We start from the raw sequence: 12319 nt of genomic DNA on the forward strand, positions 1-12319 counted from the left end.
GGTGGACAGAGGATGTTCTGGATCCGTCCCTTCTCTCCGACTTTCATCTGTCACACCCCGATCGCCCTGCTCCCAGAGGACGTGGTCGTCCTCGCCGTTGGTCCCGGGTGCCAGGAGACGCCTGTGGGGGAGGGGGTACTGTCACAGATCCACCCACCACATCATCCACACCAACCACCTACACCCGCTCACAGTCACCTGATTACTGATTACCACCTGATTCCACTTACCAGAGCACTATATCTAGACACTCACCTCAATCCCACTTCGGTTGGTCTCGAGGTTACACGCCTTACTCGCACCACTACCTACCTTCTGGATTGCTGGAACACTCTGCCTCATACCTCCTGCCAAGATCACTTAAAGGAGGACCAAGATAAGATTGATTATTCCTCAGTTTGAAGAGCTTGTGTTATATGGTCGTTTTGAACCCTTTGTGGGAGTGCTATTTCAGTTTGGAATTATTAAAGAGGATTGTTACCACTTATCCTGTGTTTGTCCCTCAGTCCAGACGTGACAAATAATCAAAATGAATCTTATTTTTCCTTCAGATGCTTTCATATATCAAATTATTTCATATTTTTTTGTCACATAATAACAAAGTAGCTACTTTACATTCCTCTCCGTGACTATGAAATGCAGATACTACAAATCTGTAATATTATTAAAATTTTGATTGAAATTAATTTCTGCACATGCAGCGAGTGGGCAAATCACTTCAGGATGTCCAAAAATGACAATTTCCCACTACACATCAATTGCTTCTCAAAGAAATGTCATTAGCATCAAATTTCTAGATCTGCTCATTACAGGCAACATCACTTGGGCTCTTACACATTCTGTGGAGATCTGTGTCCTAACCACATACATCAATGTATGGTCAGGAGAGTGCAATGCTTCAGACCACAAGACCCTGAAATGAAATACTGGTAGCACGTCACACCCAAACCAATCAACATCTGTTTATCTTCCCATCTCACTCACTGAAGGCTTCAGTGATGCACGTCACCACATTTCAAAGTGCATCCTTCAATCTTCGCACATTAGCAATCACTTTCTTTAGCACAATACTGTATGGCCATATATGTCTGTCTAGAGATTCTAAAGTTTGATCATTTTAAGTTGTGAAATACTTAAAACTGACAGTTAATTGGAAGTCATGGTGGACTTTTCTTCATTTACAGATCATGCATTCAATGGTAAGTACATTAGCGATCTCACGAGTGACAAGATTTTCGTTTGTGACTTGCTGATGTGCTGAAAATGAATTTTAATAGCTTATTAGGTAAAAGAGTGCAACAAGTATTTATAATTTTGGTGATCTGTGGTTGTTACAGTAAGTGAGATCTATTGTCAGATGGGTTTTGTTTTACACATAGACCAGTAAATTAAAGGATTGACTGATGTGTTTTGTTACAGATTCTGGCCTCATGAAGTATTTTCCATTTGGCTTTCTTAACCAGACAAATCAGACGTTTTTAACAATGTTGAAAAGAAATAATAGTGCAGTGAATTACAATAACCAAACCATACCATCCTCTGGGCCACTGATCGTCCCGCATGAGGTCGTTCTCCTCTTTAAAGGCTTGATGGTCACACGCGTCATACCTTCGATATACATCTTCGTCGTCCTCCTTAGTTTACCCCTGAATGGTTTGGCGATGGTGACGTTCGCGTGTAGGATTCGAGAGAAGAAACCAGCAGTGATCTACATGTCTCACCTGGCGTGTGTGGACCTGCTCTTCACCCTGCTGCTGCCTCTGAAGATCCACTACCAGCTGAACGCTTCAGATTGGGTGTTCGGTGAGGCGGCGTGTCGTGTGCTCAGTGCAGCTTACTACTGCTACATGTACTGCTCCATACTGCTGATGATGTGCATGAGTGTGGACAGGCTGCTGGCTGTGGTGTTTCCCATCACCTCTCTGACCTGGAGGAGTGCAAGGAAAGCCACATTCATATGCACATTAGCCTGGCTGCTGGCGCTCGCTGGTACACTGTAAAAAAAAAAAAAAAAAGAAAAGTTGAGCCAACTTAAGATTTTAAGGCAACCAGCTTCAGTAGATTTTTGAGTTTGCTCAACTTATTTTTGTGGAAGATTCTCACATTTTTGTTGTATAAACTTAAAACGACAAGTTGAGAAAACTTAAAAATCTGATAAAGCTGGTTGCCTTAAAATTTTAAGTTGTATCAACTTTTTCTTTTTCTTTTTTTTACACTGTACAGTGCCACTTCTCACATTGAGAAAAACATTCAGTTTCCAGAATCTGGGAGTCACCTGCTTTGAATTGTTGGAGGAAGACTCTTCAGTGATGATCTTATCCATGTTCTTAATCCTCCCCTGCATCGACTTCTTCCTGTCGCTGGTCCTCATCTTAGTGAGCTACTCTACTATCATTTATGTGCTCTGTGCTAAACTTGATCACTCGGAAACATCATCATCTTCCTCAGATAACTTAAAGAGGGCTGTGATTATGGCTACTGCTGTGCTTACTGAGTTTGTGGTGTGCTTTGCACCATCCAATGGGTTCCTGTTGCACCACTGTGTTTGTATAGCCATGGGAAGCAATGGGCTGGATGGAGCTCAAGTGTTTTTCTGGACCCTCTGCTGTACTACAATGGCTCGTCTCAGTACAGACAGCAGATCTGCCCTGTGATTTGGGGCAGCAAGCCAAAGAGAGTGAACATACCATCAAACACAATCACACACACACAAAATCCTCTCATCTAAGATGCACTGTAAAACAAATAAATGGCCTAAATAAAAAGCAGATATCACTTTAAATTTATTGGATTTTGTAGACACTTTTATTAAATGCAACTTGCACTGCCTTCAGAGGTTTCATTAGTTAATACTCAATCTGCAGATATGATTATTTATTCATCTACTCTCTAATAAGTGAACGTGTGAAAGAGAGATTGTAACTATACTACTGTGTTACTAGACAAATGTAGAGTAATCAGTCATTGTTGTAATAATTTATATGTAAACACATCTATCTATCTATCTATCTATCATATTTTTGTCTCTCTATTAATAAATAAATAACAAAAACCGGGGTAACACTTTAGAATACTGTTCCATCATTAATGAATAACTACACAAGAACACATGAGTAATGCAATATTATCACTCTAGTAACTACTAGTAACTAACAAGAAACTCTGATTAATGAATTAGTAAGTAATAGTGCTTAGTTGAATGTGGTAGTTCTGTTAGCTAATCAGTAACTATTAGTTTTTCATACCTCCCTAAGAACTACTAAGAACTACTGTATACAGGTTCATAATTAATATGAACAATACGCAATGTATAATTAATTCTAAAGTGAAGGTCATGGTAACCCACTAAATGACTCAAGTATTACCAGATTCTTCAGAAGGAATTACTAATTATTTGGATCAGTATTCTAAAGTGAAGATCATGATAACTCCCTAGTAACGACTTAAAATTATTGTAAGCTTTTGAGTTTTGTAAAGTGTTGGATAGTAACTATTCAGGTATACTACATCCTTCTAGAGGAATTACTCATTTTTTGGATCAATATTCTAAAGTGAAGATCGTGATAACTACTTAGTAATTACTGAAGTCATTGTAAGCTTTTGAGGTTTTTGTAAGGATTTGGTTAGTAATTAATTTTGCTACATTAATCATTACTAGTGTGTTACCGTGATCTTCACTTTAGAATACTGATCCAAATAGGCTAATAGGAGTTACTACAGTGTTAATAGTGCATTAGTCACTTGTTCCTGTGTAGTTTTTCCAGGCAGCATTTTTGCACGAAGGCACCTCACGAAAATGATTTCGGACAGGCTTCTGAGGCAGCGTAATGGTTTAACGATCTACAATATGATAACTAAACGAATATTTAATTACTATAATACTCATTTCTCGCTAGAAATAACATCAAAAGTGCAAAAAGTTAATCAGAAATATACATTTACACACAAACTAACCACCAAACGCAACTTCCAGCTGCCATCTTTATTTTTTAGCTCAACCGTCTCGGAATGGTACGCACAGGATTGTGGGATATCAAAGGCAGCAAAGGATACATCTATGCTGCCTTCAAAAATCGATCAGCTGAAGGCATCTCAGGAGACAGGAAGCGAAGCTAATTTTGGATTCGGACGTGCCTTGATGCCTTCCTACCTTGGAATGCTGCCTCCGAAGACAGCATTTTTCAGTTTTCAGATGCAGCCGTTTTCTCTTGTTTGGTGGGTGTGTCAAAATGTCAGCCCAATCAGCATATATATAAACCACGCGCATTAAAGAGACAGCTTGCACAATGGGTCCAAGTGAAGTTATTTAATATGTGTCCGCTGCAGCTTTTTTTTTTTTTAATTATTCAAAAAGAACACAAAGAATGGCCTTCTCAGCTGCCATAGTTGCAACTTTCGTTTCCATTTAATAAACGTTTTGCACCGTTTTGTCTGGGCTGAGCGCAGCCCTGGTTATACATTCACATAGCTGTGATTTAAAACAATTCTCTAGGTGCCAGTGTTTATCCATATGTCTACCCAACGTCAATAAACTTATGGGAGACAAAATCTGTTGTAATTTAATCTTTTATTTTAATTTGTTTATTTTTCATTTGATCATTTTAACTTTATTATTTTAGCAACTTAATTTACAGACCTAGCAAAACAATATCATATTTACCACTTATTTAGTCAAACAAACACAAAATGCTACTTATCAAAATAAACCAAACTGTGGCATCTTTAATTTTATTCAGAAGATTCTTACACATTTTGAAGGTGGTATAAAATTGATCAAATTGTGTATTAGATGGTGTAGAAACAATCATTTAATTTTGCATATCTATGTCATTTTGGCAGACCGTGGTGAATGTGCATGAACAAAAAGAATATGCTGACTGCAGAGTAACACCATACTTTTAAAAATATGAGTAGTCTTCACAGGGAATGTAAGCAATTCTTTGACTTTAATAGAATGTATTGACATACTGATGTCTTTACTGTTACATTGATTCTCAGCTGTCTTGCTGGATGACTTCGAACTGTTGAAGAACTACTTTACGTCTTGTTCTAAAAGAACTCTGGCGGGTTTCTCACTTACTCTGTGAGGATAAAAACTGATATAAAATTAGGCTATGATCAGAAGTATCAAGCAGTGAATAAGAGCAACACATCAGATGCAGTGGCAGTAATCCAAACGGCACCAATCCCTGAGAAATTCAACATAGACGAGTATGTTGACTTCCTCAAAGGCATGCTGGTCACACGCCTCTTGGCTCGTTCAACATCTTCATCATACTCATTAGTTTCCCCCTAAACTCTTTGCGTATGTTTGCTGGTCTGGCTGCTTGTGCTAGCTGATACGGTGCCACTTTTCTCAATGAGACAACAGTTAAGATTGAGAATGTGGGCATCACCTGCCGCAGTGTGCTACTACGCCAATATGACCCATATAACAGTACTGTACTGATTGTAACTTTAGTGAACTACTCCACCATCATATATCCACTCAGTGTAAAATCTGATCGCTTAACATCATCATCTTCATCTTTAGACCAGCGAAAGAGATCTGTGATTATGGCTGTTGCTGTGCTGATTGAGTTTATGGTGTACTTTGCTCCAACCAATGGCATCCTGTTGTACCACTGTGTTCATTTAGCTAATGGAGGCCACCGCGAAGGAGATTCCTCATATGCGGCTTACCTGTTGGCTGTGTGTTTGGGGAGCGCAAGTATTTTTCTGGACCCTCTGCTGTAGGCTACTATTACGGTTCGTCTCAATGCAGAAAGCAAATCTGCTCTGAGTTTTGGTGCAAGATAGCAAAAAAAAAAAAAAAAAAGCTTGTCAAATGCATGAAATCCTTTCACTGCACTACAGCTGCACAGTAAAAAAAAAATAAAATAAAATAAAATAAATATCAAAAGTTGAGCTGTATCTCTGTTTGCTTAACAAGTTCACTGCAAGTCCCCCAAGTAATTAAAAATGGAGGACAAAAATATTTACATGTTAGATTTTTAGGCTGGTCTGCCACAGCGGTCCAACAATACTCGTCAATGTCAGAATGTTTAAAGATGGCCAATCAAGGCGGGGTTTACGGAAGCAAAATATAAATTTCATGTTAAATTTCGATGACCGACAGTAGCTAATAAATAGCAATGCGAACTACTCACATTTTTTCTCAAATATAGCTGTTTTGAATTTAATTGAATGTAGGCTATCGCTACATGATTCATTTAATTCCTAACTGAATGTCACGAGGCAAGAAACATTTAGCGTCTTCGACATGCATGTGTGCATATTTTTAAATATTATTTTCAAACAGAATATACGAGAGTTTACTTCACCATTTCATCTATGCTAAGGGAAAAAGGCCCCCATTCCCAAAGTGTAGGTGTTCATTTTTTTTCTGTATGCACACTTATATTAACACTAGCTATTGTGTTGTGTCAATGAAGGTTGTTGGAGAATTCATGCATGTTATTTATATATTATTAAAGACATTAATTCATGTCATCTTCTATATCACTCTATGTTAAAAAAAAAATACATTAATAATAAATAAAACCTGTAATACCATTTGACGGAAGCCATTTGTTCATCGATTGTACTCATATCTTTGTTTTACATTCGCACAGATACTGCGATAAAGCAGTCCTCTCCATCTTTTTTTCCTGAGGAACCAATGAGTACTGCCATGGTTGATTCTAACTTCTATTTGAATGCTGTTATGTTACATCTGTAAACCCATGTTAAAACATGGTAAAACAATCAACTGAATCAATATATGTCTGAAAAAAAAAACAATACTCTCACAAACACAGACTGAGCAATTTTGCACCCTTTTTTCATGGAGATGCAACATCCGGATGAAAAAAAAAACAACCATCATCATTAATAATGTATCTCTTAATAAATGTATTCGATTATAATAATAATAATTCCTTACATTTATATAGCGCTTTTCAAGGCACTCAAAGCGCTTTACATTGTGGGTTGGGGTCTCCTCATCCTCCACCAGTGTGCAGCATCCACCTGGATTGAGGTTGAAGTTTCCAGTGATGATATCATTTTCACACTCAGAACTCAAGAACAACACTGAGCGGCTGTGCCTCCGTCTTTGCAAATTTTAAGTTGTTCTAATATACATGTTATAGTGTTAGAAATTGCCAGCTGATCAGTAATCATGGGAGTGAAAACGGTGTTGCTTTTAATTATAGTTCTGCACGCATGTACTGCAGGCAATGGTAAATCCTTCAGTTCAACCATGAACTATTTAAAAATAATCTAAAACTTCTGAATGCCAATATTTTTTTCAGTTATGTCTTGCTTATTTGATGTGAAGTGAAGTGTTATTTTAGAATTATTTATATGCTATTATTGTCAGGGTTCTGTCACTTCGGTCTAGTTTTTTCGTGGTTTTGTGACAGAGCTCTGACACTCCCTTCTTGTCTTGTTTTCTGGTGAGCGCGCGGCTTCGAGTGTGCTCGAGCCGCGCGCTCTCTTGTCTACGTGCTCTGTTTCATGTTGGAGCGTGGTGTGCGGATCCCGGCACGCTGGCTTGTTCAGGCTCTGTTCTGGTTTTCGTGTCGGGATTCGGACACTCACGTTCCAGGACTGTCTTGCTATGGGAGCGTGCGGTCTCGAGTTCGCTCGGGACGTGCGCTCCTCTGTCTGTATGCGTTGTGTTTTGTCCGGCACGAGGTTCGGGTTCGGCCGCGTGCTTTCTCTTTTGTCTTGTTCTGTTTGGCACGCAGCTTGTGTTTTTCATTGGCTGCGTGCTTTCATGTTGTCATGTCTTGTGTGAACACGCGGCTTATGAATATTCTCATTAGCTGCGTGTTCGTGTCCTGTTTAGCACATGGCTGATGATTTGTATTGCTGGCCATGTGCTTGTGTTTTTGTTTTGTGTGAGCACATGGCTTTTGTCCTAGTTTTCTGTCTGCCATGTGCTCTCATGTCAATTTGTCTTGACCTCACCCACCTTGTTTCCTGTTTATTGGTTAATTTGCCCCACCTGTGTTTCACCTCGTCACCCTCCTCATTTGCTCCCTTTATAATCTCCTTGTGTTTGCAGCCCCGTGCGAGTTCGTTGTCTTATGTCGAACGTCCTGCCCTTCCGGGTAGTTTTTGTTTATTTTTATTTTTATTTTGTGCTTTTATTTTGAGTCCTCGCTCTCATCCCTTCACCCGCACGTGACAATTATAGTATTTATTCATGTTTTGTATTTTGAGCATTAATTTAAATTTTTTTGTAATTATGTACGTTTGTGATTTTTATTAGTTTTATTTATTTTTCATTTCAGTTTAGTCATTTTTCATTTCAGAACTGTGGTGTCTGTAATGTGCTTTGAACCAACAAATGGCATCTTGCGGAGGCAGCAGTGAGGAGGGGAAATTCTACCTGATGGCTGTGTTTGTGTATGGAAGCATATGGGTAGCCAAATTCATTTTGAAATGTAATATGCAAAATGGCAATGCAATGTGTAAAATGGCTATGTATTTCTGAATTTGAAGTTACATTTCCCCATGCATATGTACAACATTTAGTGCAAATTGACAATGAAAATTCAATTATATAATTTACACTTGCCATTTTCTATAGTTTATGAGCTAATTAACCAATTGTCAGGGTTAATCACCACTGGTAGCACGATTTATTGTAATGCTTTTCTCCTCAGTTGGTCAGAACCAAGGTTATTTTCCTAAACGAAAACTGAAACTAAAACTATTGGTCAAAAAAACATTTTCGTAAACTGAAATAAAATTGCAATTTCTAAATAAATGAAAAACTAAAACGAAACGAAACTAACAACGAAAATAAAATGACAATTAGCATAAATAATCGTGTTCCTGATTTAATAAGCTCTCATTCTGTGCCTGAAAATCGGACCTGTGTTTGTTTAGGGAAATAGATGGCGCTTCATGCACGTGAGCTGCGTCCTAAGCGGCTATTCATAGAGAATGCGTTTTTGCATTTAAAAACAAGACTATGGAATGGGAAATAACTATAAAATGTGAAATAATAATAAAGCACACCTTACAGCGCACGAACGTTTAAAAGCGTGCTTGACGTGCGAGAACAACATGAGAGTGAATTAACAGACACAGAATTAAAAGTTTTGGATGAGCTGACTTTAGTGAAGAGAAAAATCCAACAAATTAATGCATTGAAAACACAGATGGACAAAAATAAAGTTTACAGAGTTTCAATGACGATTGCAAAGAACAAGCCTGCGTCCCAATGTGCACACTGTCCATGCTAAATTCTATCTGATATTAGTCATTTTTAACACTATTTAGGGCAGATAGGGTGGATAGCTATGCACATTGGGATGCAGGGCATGTTTCCTCAAATCCAGCACTGGAGGGCCATTGTCCTGCAGAATTTAGCTCCAACCCTGATTAAAAACTCAACTGCCTGATGCTGTGTAGTAACTCTGAAAACCTTGATTAGCTTGTTGTTTGTAAACTATTGGCATATTAAACAAAATTACATCTTAATATGAATGAATATGAATTAATAAACTTGCATATTTTTGGTTTTTGTTGAATTTATTTTATTTTCATTATTAAGAGGTTTACACAATAGTTAACTGTAAACTGCAAACATTCAACTTTGCTCAAATTAAATGTCTTGTTTGGTCTACACTGGAAGTGTTCCATTAACTATAATTACTAAAACTAAAACTGAAACTAAAATATATAAAAACTAAATAGAAATGTGTTCACAAAATAAAAACTAAACTAAAACTAACAAAACCATTAATGAAACTAACTAAAACTAAACTGAAATTATAGTAAATTTGAAAACGATATTAAAATAAAAACTAATTAAAAAATTCAGAACTATAATATCCTTGGTCAGAACAAACGTGGCAGACTTGTTACTTGTTCAGATGACAACATCCGGTGAACATTCTTATTTGGGTCGTATATTCCAAGACAGGCTAGAAACTGTGATTCACATACACCTCAAAACATTAGATTCATTCGCGCTGGAACAGTGCTGGTGTACAACCCATGTAATGAAGATAATTGCGCAAATAACTGCAATTGCAGGTTTTCAAACAGAGATGGCAACAAGAGGCAAAACTTACGGACTGCAGCTTTAAACAATCCACATGAAATTAACAGAAATCCATCTGCTAAGAGGTGGGCTGCTAATAGTGCTCACAGGAAATTATTTAGCTTTACACTATAAATGGGACCCAATTTCCTTTAGTAGTTTGTGTGTTTTCACTGTTTTGTGTGTTTTGGCCTGTTTGGTTGCAGAAAGCTCTGTAAGCAGCTTTGAACAGACTGATCAGCCAATTGATGACAACGAGTCTTCAACACAGATGACTGATGAACTCGGTTCAGGGTCACCAAGTAGAGGTGTGATTTTGCTGTCATGTTGTTCAAAACCCAAAAGACTTTGGTTAATCACAAAGTAAAAATTCATACTGTAACCTGAGAAGTTACTGTCCTCCAGTGAAAGTCCACACCTAAATTACGAACACAAAAATTATGTCTGTTCATCATATACAGGAAACATATCTCTATTCACAAGATTTGGATTAAAACAGCTTGATTCATATTGATTAGTTAATGTCAAACTCATGGACCTGTTCTGTTGTTTTTTTCTCCCTCATGTGCTCTGTGACCTAGTTTTCCCTCATGTCTGATTATTGTCATTTGTCTCAGGTGTGAATAACCATCAGCCCTCCTATTTAAGTTGTGTTCTGTTCTCCGTTTGTCGTCCGGTCTACTACATCCCTACATGTGATCCTGCCTGTCTGACCTGTGTTTGCCCTTTTGTGGATTATTAAAGACTATTTGCATTGTTCGTCGTCGCCGCCTTCGCTCGCCGCCGCTCGCCGCCGCCGCCTTCGCCGTCGTCGCCGCCGCCTTCGCCGTCGTCGCCGCCTTCGCCGTCGCCGCCTCGCTCGCCGCCGCTCGCCGCCGCCGCCGCCGCCGCCGCCTTCTTCGCCGCCGCCTTCGCCGCCGCCGCCTTCGCCGCCGCCTTCTTCGCCGCCGCCTTCTTCGCCGCCTTCTTCGCCGCCGCCTTCGCATGCTTCATTTCACCACAGCTGTGACCGTTACGATGCCTTTATGAGCTTTTTGGGTCTTTCAAGTTTTGGTTGCATGGACTTTCAATGGCGGGACAGAAAACTCTCTGGTTTCATTAAAAGATGAAGATGAATAAAAAAAAATATATATATATATATATATATATATATATAATTATTTATTTTTTAACCACATGAGGGTGAGTAAATGCAAACAGAATTTCCATTTTACGCTTTTACACAGAAACTGTGATACATAAATCATCGATGTGGCAGTGTTTATTCATATGTCTAGCCTTTGATTGTCTTTGTTTATTTCACTTAAAGCCTTCAAAGCTTTTTAGCCTCTTAAGACCCTGCGACCTCGTATGAGGACATTATATTTTAGTGAATTTCTCTGAGACTATACATGCCACAGTTTTAAGGCTGGATGTACTGTACAGACCACATTCAGGGCTTTTCAGAGATACCAAATGATTGGATGTTTCACCAAGACCACTCCCTCTCCTTGGTCTTCAAAAATGTCTGATATTAATTTAGTGACACTCTTGAAAATATTTTGTAATTATCATTTAAATCTGTCTAATTTTTAAACTGTGTCATAAATCAACATCTCAGGAAAATGTTATGGGGTTTCAAATCAAAATATGATTTTCTGTCATGAAACAGGATGTTGATTTCATACATGTCCTCATATGAGGACACCGGGACTAAATATCTAATTGTGATATAAATCTAATTATTAATTTGTATTTATTCATGAGAGCAGCTATTTATGGGTTGTTAGTGTATAACATTGATGGACTGTGTTGCAGTGAAGAAAGTATATTTCACAAATTACTATATTGTTAATTGTTTTCTATCAGTGGTGTGGGTATCATTTAACCATTGCTGTATCATATTTAATCTATCATCCCAAATAAAGTGTATTTGCGTATTTATGCAGCTTGAATTTGAAATCCTTCAATATTACATACTCTTCATCAAAGCCATCTTTATGCAAATGTATCGTCCTCTTAATTATCATCTGAAGGTATCATGAGAGCTTTCACTAATGGTTTTTTGTGCTGATTACAGATTCTGGCTGTGTTCCGCCTCCTCCATCTGTCTACAGAAACAGCATTAATCTGAACTTTTCAACACGTAAAAGTAATATGCAACAATCTCATAGCAATTCATAACTAACCACTGACAGTTTGGCTTTGTTTAGGGGTGCAAGCTTACTTTTATTGTAATAATGGTGTGCTTTGTATAATTCACATGTACAAATGCATACAAAATCGCCTCCTCAT

At 38.1% G+C, this 12319-nt stretch overlaps 1 pseudogene; it reads left to right on the top strand.

Moving 5' to 3' along the window:
- Window positions 1–1484: 1484 nt before the first annotated feature.
- Window positions 1485–11054, top strand: LOC131528381 (proteinase-activated receptor 1-like; annotated as a pseudogene).
- The last annotated feature ends 1265 nt before the right edge of the window (window positions 11055–12319 follow it).

The sequence above is a fragment of the Onychostoma macrolepis genome, chromosome 21 (genome assembly GCF_012432095.1).
Source record: "Onychostoma macrolepis isolate SWU-2019 chromosome 21, ASM1243209v1, whole genome shotgun sequence".
Lineage (NCBI taxonomy): Eukaryota > Metazoa > Chordata > Actinopteri > Cypriniformes > Cyprinidae > Onychostoma > Onychostoma macrolepis.